The sequence below is a fragment of the Pseudorca crassidens genome, chromosome 2, assembly GCF_039906515.1.
Source record: "Pseudorca crassidens isolate mPseCra1 chromosome 2, mPseCra1.hap1, whole genome shotgun sequence".
NCBI lineage: Eukaryota > Metazoa > Chordata > Mammalia > Artiodactyla > Delphinidae > Pseudorca > Pseudorca crassidens.
The window spans coordinates 114,792,254-114,814,245 of NC_090297.1; the positions used below are offsets into that span (position 1 = coordinate 114,792,254).

A 21,992-nucleotide genomic window follows, 5' to 3' on the forward strand; every position below is an offset into this window, starting at 1 on the left:
GAAACTAACACAACATTGTAAAGCAACTATAATCCAATAAAATTTTTAAAAGAAAAATAAAAAAAATAAAGGGTTCCTTGATCAAAAAGTTTGGAATGATACCAACCTTCTAAGAACCAGCTTCATCATATCAACATGAACAGGTAATGAAGCCCTCAGTAAATATCAGTTGAATAAAAGAGTGAAATAAAGAATTGATATATTAGGTTTTAAAGAATACAAGTATAGTTAGGTACTGACTCTATAATTTCTTTTTTTTTAATCATTTTTTAACATCTTTATTGGAGTATAATTGCTTTACAGTGTTGTATTAGTTTCTGCTTTATAACAAAGTGAATCAGCTATAGGTATACATATATCCCCATATCCCCTCCCTCTTGCGTCTTCCTCCCACCCTCCCTATCCCACCCCTCTAGGAGGTCACAAAGCACCGAGCTGATCTCCCTGTGCTATGTGGCTGCTTCCCTCTAGCTATCTATTTTACATTTGGTAGTGTATATATGTCCATGCCACTCTCTCACTTCATCCCAGCTTACCCTTCCCCTCTCCCCGTGTCCCCTCAAGTCCGTTCTCTACATCTGCGTCTTTATTCCTGTCCTGGCCCTAGGTTCTTCACAACCTTTTTTTTTTTTTTTTTTTTAGGTTCCATATATACATGTTATTATTTTTATTTTTGGCTGGGTTGGGTCTTCATTGCTTTCTTTAGCTGTGGTGAGTGGGGACACACTTTGTTGCGGTGCTTGGGTGTTTGGGCTTCTCATTGTGTTGGCTTCTCTTGCTGAGGAGCATGGGCCCTAGGCACGTGGGTTTCAGTAGTTGTGGTGTGCAAGCTCTAGAGTGCAGGCTCAGTAGTTGTGGCACATGGGCTTAGGTGCTCCGCAGCATGTGGGATCTTCCCAGACCAGGGCTCAAATCCATGTCCCCTGCATTGACAGGGGGATTCTTAACCACTCTGCCACCAGGGAAGCCCTATAATTTCTAACATAGTGCTTGTTATATAGTAAATACCTAAAGCATGCATGTTTTCTTCTTTGATAGCAGAACAAGACCCACCAGGCTCAGAACTGGGAATTTAACATCATAGCCCCTGTATGTGTGAGTTCTGGTTAGGAAGATACCCTAGGATGCTGGCAGGGTGAACAACCATGGCATTTAACTCAATGCATGTAAATTTGTACCACTAGCTCTTGCTAGATTTGGGAATGGTTCTGGTTTACAGGACCCAGAGAGGCTAGTCCTGTCTAGGATCCCCATGTTGGGTCTCACCTTTGTAATAACTCCAGAACTTATAAGTTTTAAACATTCTCTTGACCAGACTTAACTTAGAGAAACTGGAGGTATTCTAGTGGATAATAGTAGTCAGTGACTTCAGCCTTTCAGACAATCCAGGACTAAATAAAGACTCTGGGAAAGAAACTGGCACTTACTTGTTTCTAGGCCCCTTTTTCATCTGTACAGTCAGAAGCACAGCATAGGATTCTGCAGGTTGTGTAATACGTGACAGTGCCACATCTAAGGGAGTGCCATTCACATTTTAGGCATCATAGATTTATGATAATTTCCCGGGAGAGGCAGTAAAATAACTATGGCAACTTCTGACAGCAGTGTCTAGAGGAGGGGATGGAATGTTTTTTTTTTTTTTTCTCAAATACACACAAGCACCCTATAGACCAGCAGCTGTCCTCCCTATGCTATTCATGGGAATGTGACTGGCAGTCTGAGAGGAGCTGTCTCCTGAGATGCCATTGCAGGAGCAGAACCCACGGAGGCACCTGGTGTAGTGGAGGGTGTTCCTGACCGTAAACACTTTGGAAGAGTGAGTACATGAAGAGAAGCTGTCATAGTCTGATGCACTGAGGGTTGAGTAGTATCTTTAAAAATAAAATTATTATTTATTTTATTTATTTTTGGCTGCATCAGTTCTTAGTTGCAGCACACAGGATCTTCATTGAGGAATATGGGATCTTTCTTTGTGGCACACAGGCTTCTCTCTAGTTGTGGCATGCGGGTTTTCTCTCTCTAGTTGCAGCACGCAGGGTCCAGAGCACGTGGGCTCTGTAGTTTGTGGCACGCGGGCTTAGTTGCCCTGCCGCATGTGGGATCTTAGTTCCCTGACCAGGGATCAAACCCATGTCCCCTGCATTGTAAGGCGGGTTCTTTACCACTGGACCACCAGGGAAGTCCCTGAGTAGTATCTAAACCGTGGCTGTGTGAAGAGCAGCTTTGACCTCCTTGTTCCCTAGGTTGTACATGACAAGGTCCACCAGGTAGTGAGGATGGTGTAGGTCACTGAGATGGGTCTGTCCTGCCCCAGGGAACTCTGGGACTTAGGCTTCAGGTAAATGATGGAGGCACAGCCATAGTGGATGATGATCACTGTGAGGTGGGGGGTACAGGTGGCAAAAGCCTTCTACTGACTCTTAAAGGCAAAGGCCTTAAGATTCCAAGGCAATCTTAAGATTATGAAGCAATCTTAAATATGGTGCAGAAGATGACAACGTAGGAGATGGAGACCAGGCCCACGAGTAAAACAAAGTCACAGACACTGATGACAACTTGATGATCTCACTGACAGTGATGTCTGTCTGTGCAGGCCAGCTCCCGCAGGTACCTCACATCACAAAAGAAGTGAGAGATGACCAAGGTATCACAGAAGGGCAGGCCAAACACAGATGTTACCTGTACAGTGTCATGTCCAGGCCAGTTCCCAGTGACCCAGATGCCAACTGGCATAGGCCTCTTACCTAGGGTGACTGTGATGGTGTGTCAACTTAACTGGGCTAAGGATGTCTAGAGATTTAGTTGGTAAAATATTGATTCTGGGTATGTCTGTGAAGGTGTCTCCAGAAGAGATTAGCATTTAAATCAGTAGACTGAGTAAAGAAGATCACCCTCACCAATGTGGGCAGGCATGATCCAATCTGTTGAGAGCCTGAATAGAATCAAAAGGCAGAGGAAGGGCAAATTGTCTCTGCTTGAGCTGAGACATCCATCTTCTCCTGCCCTCAGACATCAGCGTTCCTGGTTCTCAGGCTTTCAGACTGAGACTGGGATTTATACCATTTGCCCCCTGATCCTCAGGCCCTCAGACTCAGACTAAATGATACCACCAGACTTCCTGGCTATTCACCTTTCAGAGGGCACACTGTGGGACTTCTTGGCCTCCATGACCACATGAGCCAATCCCTATAATAAATCTCTTACATATATCAATATATATTCTCTTGGTTCTGTTTCTCTGGAAAACTCTAATACAATGACTGAATTCCATAGTGGGGCTGCAGATGGCCACATGGTGTTCATACTGCATGGCCATGAACAGGAAACAGTTGTTGGTTACATACATGAAATAGCTCATGCATTCAAGAGCTAGATGTCATAGTCTTCAATGGCAATGGGCTCAGGAGGCCAGACAGAATGTAGGGACCAGAGTGTAGCAGGTCTCAGAGATGAACAGCATGCTCAGGAAGGAGTACAACAGAGTATGGAGGTGACAACCCAAGCAAATGATAGTCACAATGATGACACTGCCAGAGAGAGTCAGCAGGTACAAAGTCAAAAGGACGAAAAAAGAGAACAAGGCGGTGCTACCACCCAAAACTGGAGAAATCTTTAAAGAGGATCTCAGTAACAGTAGTAGAGTTTGGCCTAAACTCTCAGGAAGATCTGGATCTGAATGAACTGGACAAAGGAAAGGGAGAGGTGAGGTTCTAACTATACAACAGATTACACAGTACTCTGAGCAGCACTATTGAATAATGTCTGAGGCTCAGGGGAACATCAGTGCTCTTCCACTGGCCAAAGGCTCACCATTCTTGAGAACAAATTAAGAAGTTTTTCATGATTTACTAAATTTAGGACAGGGGTTGGAGGGAGGGAAAATTTCAACATAAGATGAACAGCAGAATTATGAAAACAACTACCTTACTTGACCATTAAGGAGGTGGGTTCAGGTCAAAGAAGACGCAGGGGTTGAGTGAGCCTGGCACTTCAACACTTCTGTACTCATCCTTGATCTGGGCCTTTGATGACACAATGAGGAGGCAGCAACACAGGGAAGGATGATGAATATCTGGGATTGATCCATTCGTCTCTGTCAATGTGACTGCCAACACAAAGTATGTGCCCCGGGAGTGTGCCAGAACAGTATTCTGAGTCCTGGGCTCTCCTTTCCTGCTTCTTTGTGTAGAGAAGATGACTAGTACTTGGCCAGGCTTTGGGAGGGCCATTCAGGCTACCCTACTACCCACATTTCCAGACATGGAGGTCAATGCTCCTTTGAAGTAAATTTTGACATGTCTCTTTCTTGATCTATAGAGTATACTCCCTAGAGAAAAAGAACAGTACCTGGTGTTAATAAATAATGTTGACTTTCTCTAAATCTCTTCTTATTGTAAAATTTTTCAATGAAATGGTATACATAGAGGTGAGTGAGTTATTTTTCAAGAGTGTTTTTTTTCTGCCCCTAAGCCTATACTTCATAACAGTGGCTGATAAGGTCATCATTGGGACTATAATCTTTACTAGCTATCACTTTCACATTCTCCCTGTGTTTCTTTTTTAGTGTCCTGTTTCCTTCAAAGATGTTCAGCACGGGCATTATCTCATTTTGCTTTCAAGTCTTGTAGGCAAGAATCAGTATCTGAATCTTGGAGAACTGTGAAACACAGATCATCATCTTCTTTGCTTTCTTATCACCAACCCATAGCAGTAATGGGGTAATACCTTTTCACAGGCAGGTGTTATGTCTAAGTCATGTTGGACCTGGTTTCTGCTAGTTCAATCACTGATTCTGCCACTGACAGTCTTCTGACTACTACCTTTGCAATTGTCCTTTTGACTCTTATATCTTCATTATTTCTACCATTTTCAGGATAGCATTAGCCAGAAGAAGACATTGCCTCTGTGTTTCTCATCTCACCATGGTGATCATCTGGTAAAGCTATGCCTTTAGAGCTTACTTCAAACATGATAGTGAGATCAGCAAATGTTAAAATTAGTTGATCTCAATGACCAACTCTAATCAGAGTCTGTAACACTTAAAAGTAAAGATGTCGGGGCTTCCCTGGTGGCGCAGTGGTTGACAGTCCACCTGCCAATGCAGGGGACACGGGTTCATGCCCCGGTCCGGCAAGATCCCACATGCCGTGGAGCGGCTGGGCCCATGAGCCATGGCCGCTGAGCCTGCACGTCAGGAGCCTGTGCTCCGCAACAGGAGAGGCCACAACAGTGAGAGGCCCGCGTACCGCAAAAAAAAAAAGTAAAGATGTCAAGAATGCCTTGACATAATTGTAGATAATAAAGCTCTTTTCCAGGATTATTGGAAGGATATTAAAATCTCTTCTCAAGTAGTTTTGCAAAATTTCCAGACAGAAATATTGTAAATAAAGTCACTGGTGTCAAGGTTTCAGGTGACTGGTGATGTGTCGTCTGACACAACTAGGGCCAGCATAAAAGTGAGCTTCAAGTACAAATTTCAAAAAAAAAGTTCTTATAACCTCAGCCTATTGTTAATATTATAAGTATATAGCCCTTTAAATTGATGCCCACTGATTCCAGTTCTTGAGATTTCTATGAGGTCAAAATATGGTTTACAGCATAAAATTCAAACTTAAGATGTTCAGTGTACACCATAAACTGAAATAAACTATAATAACACATACAGTTAACTAAATCTAGAATTAATTCAACTTGGATGCTTGAAAGGGGATTTATTTTGAAAGAATTTTTTTGACAAAAAAAAAAATCTGATTGGGAATTCTGGTTCCTGGTTCCACATGTGAGGAGCGTGGAACACACCATTCTATCTTAATGAAAGAAAGTGAAAGCCTGAACAGGCTGAAAAATCAACAGTTCTTGAATCCATAAGAAAGGTGAGGACACAGGGAAAACTACTGCCCCTAAGATTGCAGAGACAGGCAAATATAAGGAGTCATGGTTTACTGGAACAGAGATTCATGCATGAAACCATCATGGGAGCCAGTGCTGGGGTAGGAAGGGAAAGATAAATGATCACTTTTGATATCCAAATTTAATCTAAATAAGAGCATACATTTATGCTTTATGTAATTACTATAATTGGTACTATTTATATTTTTTGTATGGGCTCCAATTGTTGTCGAGTGTTACTTCCTTTCAGCCTGTAAAACTTCCTCTTGTACTCTTGTAAGGCAGGTCTGCTATCAACAAATACTCTCAAGTCTTTGATTACCTGGAAATGTCTTTACTTCACCTTCATTTTTGAATAATAGTTTTGCTAAATATAGAATTCTTGACCTTGGGCATCATGCATTGAAAGCTTCAGATTGTATTTAAGAGGAAGCTATAGATCATTCCCTACAGACATTCTTCAGATCCACAGTTACTTGCATTTCTTTTCCTGAAGTCACTTTTTAAGGTTGGGTACTTTAAACATTTCCTTTAAAAGAAAACTTGGGGGAAAAAAAAAGAATTACTGATGTACAGGATTTTCCCCCCAGCAATTTAGATGTGTTTTATTGACTCTGGACTCTACTATCTGAAGAAAAGTCAGCTGTTCATCTTATTTTGGGGCCCTTGTATGTGATGAGTTGTTTATCTCTTCTTGATTTCATGATTTTCTCTTTGTCTTTGGCATTTAACAATTTGACTATAATGTTTCCACATGTGGCTCTCTTTGTGTCTTGTCTTTCTTGGATGGATAGACTAATGTTTCTCATCAAATTTGGAAGCGGGGGGTGGCCACTGAACCCACAGTGGAAACTGAGGAAGGAAGATACAAGCAAACGTCTTTTCTTATAAGAAAGCAGTCTGTGCTGGATCTCCAACTTCAATTCCAGCTCTTTTCTCCTTCTGCACAGCACTTTCTCTCCAGACAGGACCCAGACCACTGGATTTATTGAGGAAGAAATGGCATGCCAGTGTGGCAAGTTAACTCTACTCTCTGTCTTGCTTACCTGAATTGGTGCAGCCAGAATCTTTCCTCCCCTCCAAAGAATGACTCAGTTACTTAAGAAACAATGAACTTAATATGGAGACATTAAAGTTTACTTGCCCCTTGAGTCTAAGGTGTTCTAGAATTCATGAAATTTAATCACAACCACAAACATAAATTACAGTCCTCCTCTCTCCCTTTCTTCTACAAATGACTCTGCTTCAATCTAAGATTTTTAAAGCATTTGGAACTTTTTTTTTTTTTAGCTCAGTTGTATCATAGATGCTGTTTCTCTGTTGGTTGCTCCTACTTTGCCTCTACATATTGAAATGACAAAGGACTGAGGTCTGGGATTTTTCATTTATATTCTCTCTTGAAGTGTTCCCATCCAATACCTTAGTTTCTTTCTTTCATTCTTTCCTCCTTCCTTTCTTCCAATTCTTTTGTTGAACAAGTAATACACAGACATTGAACAGCAATCCAAAAGTAAAACAGGTTTATAGTTAAATATTATTCTTCTTTCAGTTTCCTTCCTGTTGCTTTTAGGATGCTGGTTCCTTGAAAATACTACCCCAATAACCTACTGATAAACAAGGCTGAGATTATTCTTACTTTGATAAGGGAGAATACCACCTTGACAAAGTATTAGTGCAAAGTTAGAAGGAAGTGCAAAGTTAGGCTATTGACAAAGTTTCAGAGTATGGTGTACGTCAGTCTTTCAATTCATGGACTGTATTAGGATTGGGTAAGGATCATGATTTAATAATTTAGGACTGATAGACTCAACAAAGTAATACTTTTGAGATTAGAGTTTCAATTTCCTTGGAGCATTAACAGTCATTTGATACTATTTATTAAAAATCCAAACAGTTTGATGCTCATTGACATAAGTTTTTGGTAGAGGTTCCTAAGAAGAACAATAAAGTTAAATACAAATTTTGTCTTCCTGGGCAAGAATGTTTTGGAATAGTAATGCCATGCTGATGAAGGTAATGGAAGAGTAAAGTTGTATTATGAAAACAACTAAATAGCAAAGTCACGTTAACATAGTCAGTAAGCACACTTCCTCCCTTTACCCCTCCACCCTATATTCCTTCCAGGCAATATATAGTATATAAATATAGAGGTGCCTTGCATATACTAGCTAATATAAAAGCACATATGTGTTTACATACACGTTAATACTTTCCCCACTATATTTAACAATATCTGAGATGTCCTTCTGTAGAGCACTTAAATAATTATCTGATTATTTTTCAATGGTGGTGTAACTTTCTACTTTATAGATATGTCATTTTTGTTAACCAAGTTTATTACTGATGAATGTTTTGGTCCTTTTTTTTTCTAGCTGTTGCCACTGTAAACAATTCTGAAATAGAAAACTCTATAAACATGCCATTTCACACATAAGTGAACACCAGGAAGTGAAAATGCAAAGTTAAAGATCATGAGCATCCTAAACTTTAAAGAGTATTTAATAGAGTATTGTTCTTCTCTACAAAATTTTTACCAAATGATCTCCCACAAACAATATGTCAAAATGTAATTGCCCATCGTTATGGCTCTAGAGGAAATAGAGAGTAATGAGAGGCAATAGGGCCCAGTGATTAAAAGCATGGACTCTAGATTCACACTGCCCAGGACTGAATCCTCTTTCCTCCAATTCCTAACAATGTAACCATAGGCAAGTTACTTAACTTCTTTGTGTCTTGGTTTCTTTATCTCTAAAACGGCTTGGTCTTCAGAGAGTTGTTGTGAGGACTAACTTGTTGATTTTTGCAAAGTGGTTAGAAAAGTGTCTGGCACCTAGTAAATGTTATATAAGTCAACTCTAAGTATATACAAGGTTTGAGGCTTCCCACCAGCAGAGATCCTTAAGCATGAAGTGCTTAACCAGGAAGACTCGCAGTGATCAGTTCAGAGTGGGAATTGGAAGCTAAAGATAAAAGGCAATAATTACAGGAAGCTTGCATGAATGCAATTAGTTTTATATTTTATTCAATGTGGTTATGCAATTAACTCCTATATTTTTCTGTGAGATTAGTGAAAAAAAATCCACAATTGATCTTAAGGGGAGAGGAATCCCAAAGAAGAGTATTGATTCATTTATTTGTCCATCAAATATTTCTGATCCCTCTACTATGTACTAAGATCTATGGATTCAATGGCTACAACATACTTGTTTCTCAATAAATATTTATTGACTGAATAATTCATTGGAAAGAATCCCTGATGTTAAGGAACTCAGAACATCATTAGAGGAGAAGGGTAAATGGGAATGACAGTACAGAGTAATGAGTGCTATGATGGAGATTAGTATAAGATGGTATGGAAACATAAAGGAGGGGCATCTAACTCAGCAGTAGGGCCAGAGTATACTATCAAGGAGGTATTATCCAAGACAGTAAGGAAAAGGTGAATGATGCATGTGTCACTGCGGACATCTAGTTAGAGGGACCAGCATTTATAAAGATACAGATGAAGCAGCAAGAGAATCACTACAGTTAAGTACAGAGGCTCTGAAGTCATAGGTTCCTACGATTGAATTTTATTTCACCTTAGGCAAGGTCTGATCCTCTCTGTAACATACTTTCCTTATCTATACAATACTAGTTCTTAACTCAGAAGAACATTGTGAGGCTCCAATAGGTTAATGCATAAAGCATTGAGCAAAATGACAGACACAAAGTAAGATCTCAGAAAATGTTGGCCATGATTTTTATCATTATTAGAGACAATCATGTCACTTTTAGGAAACAAGTGTGGTTCTGAATGGGTCTAGGCTCTGTGGTTCATAGCAGCTTTAAAGAGACTGAGTCCTTGGGGCCTCCTGTGAGGAAGAAAGAGAAACCCAGCTGAGTCCCTGAAGCTGAAGAGTGCGTTGGTGTATGGGATTTTCCAAAATACAAAGGTTGAATTTGATTGAACTAAATACGTCATTGTGTACTTCCTAATATTGTGTCAGTTGAATGAAACTGTATTAGCTCTGTTCACATTATTCATAATGTATTGAAGTAAAATCACATCCCTTCTCTGCTTCTACCACTGCAGACTTCAGAGTCTCTGTCTTATCAGGCTACTTGCACACAGGAGCCCTTGCCACTCTCACGAGGGCATTTACCAGCTCTTCTCTGAACCTTCTCAAGTAGCATGGATGGGGAGTCACCTGCACTGCATGAAGGTGAACCAAGGATTTGTGTGAGGGTTCTTGCTTTTGTTTTTAATGCTCGCTAATTAAATCCATCTTTAAAAAAAAAAATCATTTAGCCCTGCATACTGAGGAATAGCCCACAGTAACTTCAAATTATACTTTTTTTAAAATTAATAACTCAGAGCACTTTGTGCTTTAATCATACTCTATGCTCTCCTCTTCTAATGCATTATGTTTCATTTTCTCACTGAAATTTACCTGCCTCTTCCTGACAGCTGCAAAGAAATTCCTGCCATTTATTTTCATTTGACTTTATATCTTCACACCTTTGAGAAGTATATACATTTCTATGAAGATAAATAACCATTAATCTTGACCTTTATTACCCACCTCTAATATAACCATGATAAAGCTTCTTCATTTTAATGGCTCAAATGTTAGAGAGAGAGCCCTTCCAATTTTTGAACTAAAAGTATATTATTTCTCTTATTTATACAGCAAATGGTCCATCTAGCCTCTTAAAGGATACAGTCCCCTTATAAAAGCCACACTGCTTTTCCTCCATAGGTGATGCTCAATATTTCTACACTTTATTATAGAAGCCAACATTTACGCCCACCCACTGTCACACACAACACGTCGTCCTTCCCTTTTAGACTTTGCTGTGCATATTTGAACTCTGACAGTTCTCCTTGGGTCTCTTGCATTTCTACATGTCTTGTGAGCAGACACACTGACTGCCTTTGTTCCAGATTATTATTTCAAGTGTACTTTTATAGTGAACAGCCTTGGAAGATAGAGTGTCTCTCTCTGGAGCATAGAGTAGGCAGGCATACTTATATTATCTCAGATTCAGGTTCCCTAAGCTTAGAGTTCCACTTTTCTAACGCAACTCACTGCCTGTTCAGGTATTTCCTGGCTCTCTTTGTGTTCCCCTGTAAGAATTGGGACTTGGAGAACTGGTGCAAATGTCAATACTCTTGCTGTGAGTAATAATGTCTTTTGCTTCAGTCCAAGGTGTCTTGCATCTTTTACCTGCATCCATGGAACTATGGCAGGCTCACTTGTAAGCTTGGAAGGAAGGTAAATCTCAGATCCTTCAGAGTTCTCGACAATGACTTCATTCCAACTTTCTTAATTCTCTAAATGTGGCTCTTCCAGAATATGTAAAATGGGGGTTCCTTCTCCACTCTGCATAGCAATGTCAGTGCCCCTCCCACATTCAGGTAAAATACTGGAAATTCACACTTTCCAGAGGTATTTGCAGAACTAAAGAAAAATGCTGTGTAGAAAATAGGGGAAGAAGAAAACGTCCATACAGCAAGCAGAAAGACTTCCCCTCAGGCTCCTTCTCCCCCGTGGTCTGCCAGAATTGTGGCAACAAGGTGTGTAGCCACCAGAAAGAACATTACAGTAATCCTCCCTGGGGAAATAAAGAATCCCAAGAGAATACATCTATAGATATTGACATGGGTACTTCCCAGTGAAAAATGATTTGTCACTTTATTGTCCTATATACACAGACATATACATAGAACTTCCAACTGGTTTGTTAGAGCTTCTCTCCTAGATACAAATGAAAAATCAAGGTGGTTTCTAACATGAAAGACCATGATGGAGCAAACAGAAAAAAACATGAATACTGGGGAAAAGAGACACAAAGCATAGAGAAGAGAGAAAAATTTAAATATAGATGCATGTGTATTTATATGTATTTAATATTCTCAAAGAGATGAGAGAATAGAGTGCATTCATGAAACAAAAAATGTTTCTATAACAAAAATGTTTGTTAAAGACAATTTATTCTATTAGTAAATTTAAAAAGAGAATGTTGAAAAAGTCTTCCAGAAAGTGTATTAAAAAGAAGAAAAAAGTTAGGTAATGAAAGAGAAAGAAAACAAAATGTGAGGATCAGTAGAAGAGGTTTAATGTCCAACAAATACCAGTTTCAGAACAAGTAAATAGAGAAAATGGAAGAGAGACAACATCAATGAAAAGAATATTTCAAAATATTAAAGATCATCAACTTCCAGGTTGAGTGACTAGCATAGTGGAAAAACAAATAAGAGTATATATGTCAAAGAGTATCATCTTGTAATACCAAAAATCTAGGGGTAAAAAAGTGCTAAAATTTTCCAAAAAGAGAAAGAGAGGGAAAAAAATCATATTATAAGGAATGATAATTCAAATGAAATTAGACTTTTTTTTTTTTTTTTTTGCGGTACATGGGCCTCTCACTGCCGTGGCCTCTCCCGTTGCGGAGCACAGGCTCCGGACGCACAGGCTCAGCGGCCATGGCCCACGGGCCCAGCCGCTCCGTGGCATGTGGGATCCTCCTGGACCGGGGCACGAACCCGTGTCCCCTGCATCGGCAGGTGGACTCCCAACCACTGCGCCACCAGGAAAGCCCTGAAATTAGACTTTTTAACAACCACACTAGAAGTTAGAAAACAATGAAGCAATGCCTTCAATATTGTAAAGGATAATTATTTCTAAGCTACGTTAATATATTAAGCAAATGATTCACAACCTATGTGAATAAAGATATTTTCAAAGAAGTAATATTTCAAGAAATGTATATCCCATATTGTTGTTCTCAGGAAGTTATTGAAGAGGTGCTCCAGGATACAGGGAAACTGACATAGGCAAGAGATCAGGGAATCTCAGGATGCTGCTGGCCAAGTGTATGAAAAGGTGCTCAACACCTAATCATCAGGGAAATGCAAATTAAAAACACAATGAGTTATCATCTCCCATCTCTTGGAATAGCCATTATCAAAAATACAAGAAATAACTAAATCTGGCAAGGATGGAAAAAAAAGGGAATCTTTGTGCACTGTTGGTGGGAATGTAAATTGTTTACAGTCACTGTGAAAAGTAGTATGGAGGTTCCTTAAAAAATTGGAAATAGAACTACCTTATGATCCAGCAATCCTAGTTCTGGAAATGTATCCAAAGGAAGTGAAATCAGTATGTCAAAGAGATATCTGCACTCCTATGTTCATTGCAGCATTATTCATAATAGTTAAGACATGGAAACAATCTAAGCATCCATTAACTGATGAATGAATAAAGATGTGGGAGATATTATATACATATGTATATACACATTCATATATATACACCCAATGGAATATTATTTAGCCATACAAAAGGAGGATATTCTGGTACTTACAACAACATGAATGAACCTGGAGGATATTATACTATGTGAAATAAGCCAAACACAGAAATATAAATACTGTGTGATCTCACTTACATGTGGAATCCAAAAAAAGTTGGACTCACAAAAGCAGAGAGTAGAATGATGGTTGCCAGGGGCTGGGAGAAAATGGGGGGATGTTGGTCACAGGGTACAAACTTTCAGTTATAAGATAAATAAGTTCTGGAGACCTAATGTACAGTATGATGACTATAGTTAATAATGCTGTATTGAATACTTGAAATTTGCTAAGATATTAGATCTTGTGTTCTTACCACATACACACAAAAAAAGGTAGCTATATGAGGTGATGGATGTGTTAATACACTTGATTGTGGTAATCATTAGCAATGTAAATGTGTATCAAATCATCACACAGTAACACTTTAAATATATACAGTTTTTGTCAATTATACTTTAATAAATCTGGGAGGAATTATTGAAGTGGGAGGAATACTGGTGAAGGAAAGCTCCAGGATTATAGCCCTGCAGCTGTCCTACAGAGCAACTCAAGAGCTGGATTGGAGATGGAAAGAGATGATCTTAAGACAAAAAGAAACTAACTAGGAGGCCAACTAACTAGATAGATGGACAGATAGACAGTCAGATAAAAGTGACTTGGGAATATTACCTGATATGTTTGACTGTAACTATGGAAGAAGGTTTTACTGTTCTGGTGGAAAATTTGAGGCTGGATTAATTACAGCTACTTGAAAACTAAACAACTAAATGGACCTGTCAACTGAAAAAAGTGCACAACCTAAAAGTTGAGAATTATGTTTTATCTGGCAGACAATACTGAGAACTTAAGACTGGGACACAGCCTCTCAGATAGCTCTGAGGGACTATTCCAAAGAAGTAAGGGAGGAGCCAGGATATACAGGAGTTTTTGCAACAAAGACCAGGTAGTCAGCACTTCAAAAGATTACTGTTAACTAAAGAAAACCAGATAGCTCAAGTTAAGGAATTTAGCACCTTACTATATATGGGAAGATGCAAGAGTCTGGGCTCACTGAAATCATTTCTTTGATATGTACCCTAGCCATATAGGGCCAGGATCCTGTTCTTTCCTATCCTGAGTCCCCTCAGGGTGCACAGTCAGGTTGGTGGAAAAGGGGGAAGGGAGGTGTGTGTGGCTACAGTGGCTGAGGGCTTGGCAGTGGGCATCCTGTTTCCATTCTAGGTTCCCTCAGGGATCACCCTTGGGGGTAGCCTGTAATGTGATAGCTTGATGGTTGCGACACCCTTTGTTTACTGATATGGCAGGCAACATTTTTCATTCACAGACTCAATTACTAAAACTTAGTTAGAAAAACAAAGATTGCACTGGAAGAGATGTTCACTTAGAGTATGCTGCATGGCTCAGTTGTGAGTAATAGATGCATATTATCATAATGTATATTTTGAAAATAGACTTAATTTTTACTGGGAGGATGACAAGAGGAGAAGTATGTGCATAGGTTTGTGTTCATGTGTACAAATGATGGTGTTATAAATGAACTAGGAAGAGATAATGCCTAAAATTTAAGAATTAAATACCATTATATGCATTTTATATACAATATAGCAGAAATGTGGAGGCAAATAACATGAGACACAGGTAAAAGAGTTGAAAGTAGGTGCTTCTAAGAAGCAAGAATCATGGGTGGATAGAGAAAACGTTTTAATAATGTAGTACTATTTTGTATTTTTAATTCTACCTTTTAATTCTGCATTTAATTCTACAAAAATAAAATTAAATTGTAAAAATTAAGGTTAACTCTTGGATAAATAGAAATGATGTATATATAACTTTCTAACCAGAAAAATGGAACAAAGAAATTAATCAAACAAAAAGATTTGTTAAGAAACAAATAGAGATTAAGAAATCTTAGCACATGGAAAATATAAAATAAGATGGCAGTAATATTTAACAACTACTCTAATTATAATAAGTGTGAATGAATTAAGCTAATCAATCGAAACACAGAGGCTCTCAGACTGAATTTTAATAATCTACACTATACTATTAATATAATATGTCACAGGGACTTCTCTGGTGGCACAGTTGTTAAGAATCCGCCTGCCGATGCAGGGGACACGGGTTCAAATCCTGGTCAGGGAGGATCTCACATGCCTCGGAGCAACTAAGCCCGTGCACCACAACTACTGAAGCTTGTGCACCTAGAGCCCGCGCTCCACAACGAGAGAAGCCACCACAATGAGAAGCTTGTGCACCACAATGAAGAGTAGCCCCCACTCGCCGCAACTAGAGAAAGCCTGCGTGCAGCAACGAAGACCCAATACAGACAAAAATAAATAAATAAAATTTAAAAATAAATTGAATAAAAGAAAGGATCCACTTTCCCCTTTAAAAAAAAAAATGTCACAGGTTGAAAATGAAGGGGTTGAAACGTTATCCAGAAAAATGCTGACAAAAAGAAAATTGATGTAGGCTTCCCTGGTGGCACAGTGGTTGAGAGTCCGCCTGCCGATGCAGGGGAAACGGGTTCGTGCCCCGGTCCGGGAAGATCCCACATGCTGCGGAGCGGCTAGGCCCGTGAGCCATGGCCACTGAGCCTGCGTGTCCGGAGCCTGTGCTCCGCAACGGGAGAGGCCACAACAGTGAGAGGCCCACGTACCGCAAAAAAAAAAAAAAAAAGAAAGTTGATGTAACATTATGAATATCAGACAAATATCTTTCTAAGTGAAAACCGCTAAGAGACATATAATATTGGTAAACAAAACAGTTCACCAGGAAGGTATTCCATTCCTGAATTTGTAAGATCCTAACGGCATAGCTTCAAAATGTATTGTGCAAAACCCAATAAAACTACCAAGAGAAACTGACAAACAAACACCAATCATAGTAGGAGATATTAACACATGTCTTTTGGACTAATAAAATAATCAATGGGTTAACAGGACTAAAAAAGTTATGACAAGTAACAAGCCTAACCTAAAACTCTAACCTTCATCCAGAGAATGTTTTGACCCCAAAGGATGCCTCAACAAATTCAGAAACAATGATATACAAATACTATTCATGGACCATAATGCAATAAAGAAATCAATCCAAAAAAGTAGCCAAACCTTCTATTACCCCTCCTCATAGTACTGAAGATTTATTTTATAAACACTTAATAGCACTTACTATATGCCAGCCATTACTCTAAGAACTTTCAAATATTTACCCATTCAAGCTTCACAACAATTGTTTGAGGTCAATACTATTATACTTCACATTTTACAAATAAGGAAATTGAGGCACAGAGGGGCTGAGCGACTTGCCCAAGGTCACATATAGCAAGTGGCAGATGGGACACAAACCCAAGCACCCCAACTCCAGGATCTGAGCTCTTTTGTATTAAGTGTATTATCTTAACATAAACATCTAAATAAACTGTGAATTAAAGAAAAAATAAAAATGAAAATTTATATAATACAACTTACAACAGCACTACACATCAAAATGAACAAGGTAAATCTGAAGCTGTTCTCTGAAAGAAATTTATAGCCTTATAATATTTAATGTAAAGCAAGAGGAAAAATAAATATTTTAATTCAAAAAGCTTAAAAAAGAATAACAAAATAAATCCAAAGAAAGTAGAAACAAATAATAATGAAATAAAATTAATTAAAATACTAAAGCAATATAAAATACTAGAAACTTTCTAAAAAATTTGGACCTTGGAAAGATTAATTTAAAAATATAAGCTCTAGCAACTATGATAAATCAGAGAGATATAATAAACAAAATCAGGTAGGAAAAAAAGATAAAAGGGCAGATACAGATGAGCAAAACAATTATAAAAGCATACCTTGAAAAACTTTACATTGATCTATTTGAAAAAGAATGTAAAATGGGCAAATTCAGAAGAAGATATAAATTACCATAATTATACCAAGAAGAAATGGAAAATTTACTAGACTAATAACCCTAAAAAGTGGAAATGATTGTAGTGAAAACCTATTCTCTCAAAAAGCAAGCAAGCAACAACAAAAAAAGACACCAGGCTCAGAGGATAGAAAAGGGGTGAAAGTTCCCCAGCATTTAAAGAGGTTGCTAATTGCAAACCTCTGGTACAAAAAATAGATAAAGTAGGAAATGATAATTATCGACTAATAATGAATGAATGAAAAAATAGCAACTTGAATTCAATAGTGTATAAAAAGGCCAAGCAGCGTTTTCCTTTAAAACATATGAATGAGTCAACATCAGAAAAATCTATTAATGTAATTCACCACCCTAACCAATTAAAGAATAAAAAGCATATAATTATATCAATGGATACAGAAAAGGAACTAGACCATTGAAAAGACTATTAGTGACAAACCTGCAAACAAACCAGGAATAGAAGGGAACTTCCTTCATGTGATAAAGGGTATCTGAGATCTATAGCAAGCATCACATTTAATGGTGACCAAAACATGAGAAGCATTTAAATTTGGAAAATGACAAAAATGCCTCTGTAACTGCCTTTATTCAATCCTGTATTGTAGTTCATAACTAAATGCAATAAGCCAAAAGAAGAGATATTAAAGAAATCAGAATGGAAAAGACAAAACTTCCCAAACATACCGATGATGCACTCACTCCTTTTTCAGAAAAGAAAACCCTCCGAACCTCCATCCACTCCAGAGTTTTTTCAGTCTTTTTCAGGTAAATGTACAATAAGAATCATATATTTTTTAAAAGTCATTTCTCAGTTCATAATTTCAATATCAGGGTTTCCTTTCCTTCCTCATGGGTTTAGACTCCATTACATTTCTAATTTCAGAGATAAATATTTAAACAGAGCTACCAGAAAAACTGTGAAGAATGGACATTGACTAATAAGGCCCAAGATTTAATGATTATTTTAAGGTCTTGCTAAGACCTGCTGCCCAGCTTTAAGCCTTCCTTTAGCTGCTCCGTAAAGGATTTTAAACAGTTCAAATGAGGCTATGCACTGGCCATTCCCAAGCAGTGATAAATATACTACATATCTATTTCTTAGCTGTAAGTCTCTGGATCTCAATGGCTTATGAGCCTAAGTATTTGCAGTTGCTCTTGGGTAAATGTTTGAGGGCCTTGAAAGAGACTATGTGGAACTGAACCAAATGCCTAGCAACTATTTCATGCTTATCAGTCTCTCTCAGTTTACTTAGCTTATCAAAGACACCACAATAAATTGCCTTGCTTTCAAGTATTCATTTCTCAGTACACTGGTTTTTAGGAAAGGAACCTTCCCTACTTTGGGGGTCTCTAAGAGAAAGGCATAAACTGGGTACCAGAACTAGGGATTACTGAAGAGCCCAAGTCCCAGTGGAACCTGGTATATTTGATATGATTCTCCTTCAACCTTTGGAAAGGCCCATCTTGGGTTTGCATTATGAAAGGCAGACAAGGCTGGGCCTGCTCAACGCCTAAATGCTGGGAAAGAGAAAGAGGGCAGGTGCAGGAAGGACTCCAATGTGGGTCTTCCTTCTCATCTTCCTCAAGGAGAAGGTTCTCAGCTTTTCCTATGCAATACGCAGTGATGCCTTGGAGTCTGCTGGGCAAAATCTGCAGGACTGGTATATAGTACAGATGCCATGTCCCCATTCTGCTACATTCCACGTACCTTCCATGTGAGAATCACACAATGAGTATTTGTTGAAGGAATCAGTGAATGAATGAGTCACAGTTCCCAGAACATTCAAATTGGAAGGGACCTCAGAGACAGATCCTTCGGCCCTTAGGGTACAGAGGCCCTAGTGTGTGAGTGGCTTGTCTAGTGAAGCTGCACCTTTAAACATGGTTGGGTTCCACAAGATTGTAGACACTTTCTACAATGATGGTCATGAGGCAAGAGCTCCTATTCATCCTCCATCCACTGAGCAGAGCAGGACCATGTCCTGATGAAACAGCTTTGTTCCTGTGGAAACCCTAGATCATCTATGTAGGGGAGCAAAACTTGCCACCCCAAAATGTCTCTTTGGCATGTAGATTATTTTGAGCTGAAACAATTAAGTCCCAAAAGACTCAGGAAGAACCTTTGACTTTCCCCCTAACTGACTAAAAGAACACAGATGGAGGACTTGTTCCAGGAAAGGAGCCATCACCATAGATAACTATAATATGAAGTAGGTGTGGTAGACAGTGAGGAACCTAGGAAAGTCTGTTTATTAAAATTCCTTTCTGTGTCCCATTGTCTTTGCAGGCCCAGCAAACATTTATTTACTAAACTTTTGCTTTTCTCTCTGCATGTGAATTGCCTTTCTCCCCTTTGAATCCCCAAATCACTACCGGCAACATCCTCTTCTGTTAGTTGAAGATGGTGTTTAAAGTGAGGTCTTTGGACACTTTGGAAAGTTACTCAGTTTTCCTGGCCCTCTCCCATGTACACGTCATTAAACTTTTGTTTGATTTTCTCATGTTAATCTGTCTCATGTCAATTTAATTCTTAGACCAGCCAGAAGAACCTGAAAGGGCAGAGGAAAATTTCTTTCTCCCTGACACCTACATACTACCTATGTGAGTAGGTTGATGAACCCCTTTTCTAATGAGATCCCCAGACATCGTGGTGTTTGGATCTTGCTACTGTTGCCTTGGGTACAGTCACTGTGGCTTTGGGGAGAGGGACCCCAGAGTCCTGGGGCACAGGAGAATGGTTCTCTCTGACAGACTGCAATCCAAATTAAAGGAACAGGGCTTTGGGGAGGCATAGGAGAATGCAGTGTTGCTTTCTGTCTGTTTGTTACTCCCAGATCTGGCCAATCAGAGAGAGAAATTAACTAACAGACCTTGGTGGGCTCTAAGTTTTTCTTCTAGCCCTCCCTTCCAGAAGATTCTCTGGGAGCCGTGTCTGCCACACACAGCGGGAGTCCTGGCAGTCCTGGTTATACACTCTCAAGACTTTGCTCTCCTGAAGACTGAGAGAGCCTCAGCACTGCCTGGTGAGATGTAAGTCACATTTTATGACTCAATGAAGCATGATTCTTGTCTGACTTGATGTGGCTTTATGACCCTTGCCTCATGGAATATCACCTTTTCTTTTTCTTTTCTTTCCTAGGAATATTGCCAAGTAGAAAGATGAATGTATGGCTGTGTCACAAAACTTGGGGAATAAAAAGCATTATATAAATACTGAAAAATCACTCAGGAAGTGGTATCTGAGCATTAGTCTTAGAAAATCTCAGGCAGAACTTTCAAAGGGCTTAATTGGTGAATTTAGCTCAAAATATATTCTTTGCACTGAATGAGCCAGAGGGATTGGGGATATGCAGTCCCATCCCCACACCGTCTATCACACTCCTGGCTGGTGGGGCCTGGAGGAGAGAAATGGAACATCTGAATCTGGTTGAGTGAACCTAATTTTCCCCCTCTGTACTAGAAAAAGTATATCCCCTGAACACAGAAGTGCCCACCTTACTGCCCCAGATATCAAGCAGAGGGCAGAAAGGTGAGTGTCAGTAAACAGCCGGCTGGCTGGCTGAAATATTGTGTTCGTGAGTGTAGGAGTTCAAGGCCGGGATCCTGCACAAAGGCACGCTTGCAGAATTGCTGCACTGGGAGTGGCTTTTCCATTCCAACCCACATGCAGATCCTCCTCCTTGTCCTTGGGATTCTCTCCTCTGCTTGAATATTGTGTTTCATTCCCCCGCTACTTCCTTCTCCTCACATCTCCAAAAGACAGAAAAGCATCCTCTAATCTGCAAGCTGCCCCACAGTGTTAGCTAGATGGAGACCAGCCACCTTCTAGTCTTGACATCAGGCCTGGGGGAGGAGAAGTGAAGATAAAACAATGACCAGCAACACTCATATTTTGAAATCTATGCTCATCTTTATCAACAGTTACCACTTATTGATGGCACGCTCTATACCAGGCCCTCTGCTAAATGCCTTACTGGCATCTTCCCATGCAACCCTTCCCATGCATCAGTCCCCTGAGGTAGACATTAGTACTGTCTTCATCTTACGGGTGAAGAAACCGAAGCCTAAACAGAGGAGGAGATATTTGTAAGGTCACATGTGAAGTAAGAAGAGCTGGGGTTTGAAACCAGACCACCTCTACCCCCATCCCCACACATTTGAGAATCTAGAGTTGGAGAGGAGGTAGAAAGTGAGGCCTGGGCTTTCCAATCAACAGAGATTGGAGAAATTAATGACAAGACCCATCCAGGAACATGAGAGAGAGAGAGAGAATAAAGGTATATGTGCTTTGGGGGTGGGCTTAACATACAAGTAGAACCCAGAGTTATGCATAGTGGGGATGGGGAGGACAGATGAAGGGAGGGAAGCAGAAATGTAATGTACTGTTTGCCTATTATGTATCAAGAGCTGTGCTTGGCTATTTACATACAGTAACTCATATAATCTCCATAGGAACACTATGAGTAGATATTATCCTCTCTATATTATAGATGAGCCAATGGAGACAAATGAAGTGAGAAAAAAAAATTAAGCTTCCCTCCACTTACACTGGGGTTAAAGCCAGAGATTTTTATAAACTTTAATATTTTGTTGTTTTTATCACTGCTTTCTTACAGTTACTGGTAATTCAAACCCTTAATAAGTTTCAGTCTCTTTATTGTTTACAGACTAGAAAATAGAAGCAGAAACGACATTTCACACAGAAGGAGGGAGACTCAGGTATTAGAACAAGTGGTATTTGGAGAACATAGGAAGGAAGCAGGGCTGAAAAGAAAGAGCTGGTTCTGGATCATAGAATGCCCTGGGTCCACACACTAGAATCTCCTCAACTAAAAAAATAATAATTAAT

General features: G+C 39.3%; 1 pseudogene; it reads right to left on the bottom strand.

Annotated features, from left to right (window-relative positions):
- Positions 1-2,195: 2,195 nt before the first annotated feature.
- On the bottom strand, positions 2,196-3,294 carry LOC137209226 (olfactory receptor 10J3-like; annotated as a pseudogene).
- Between the last annotated feature and the right edge of the window lie 18,698 nt (positions 3,295-21,992).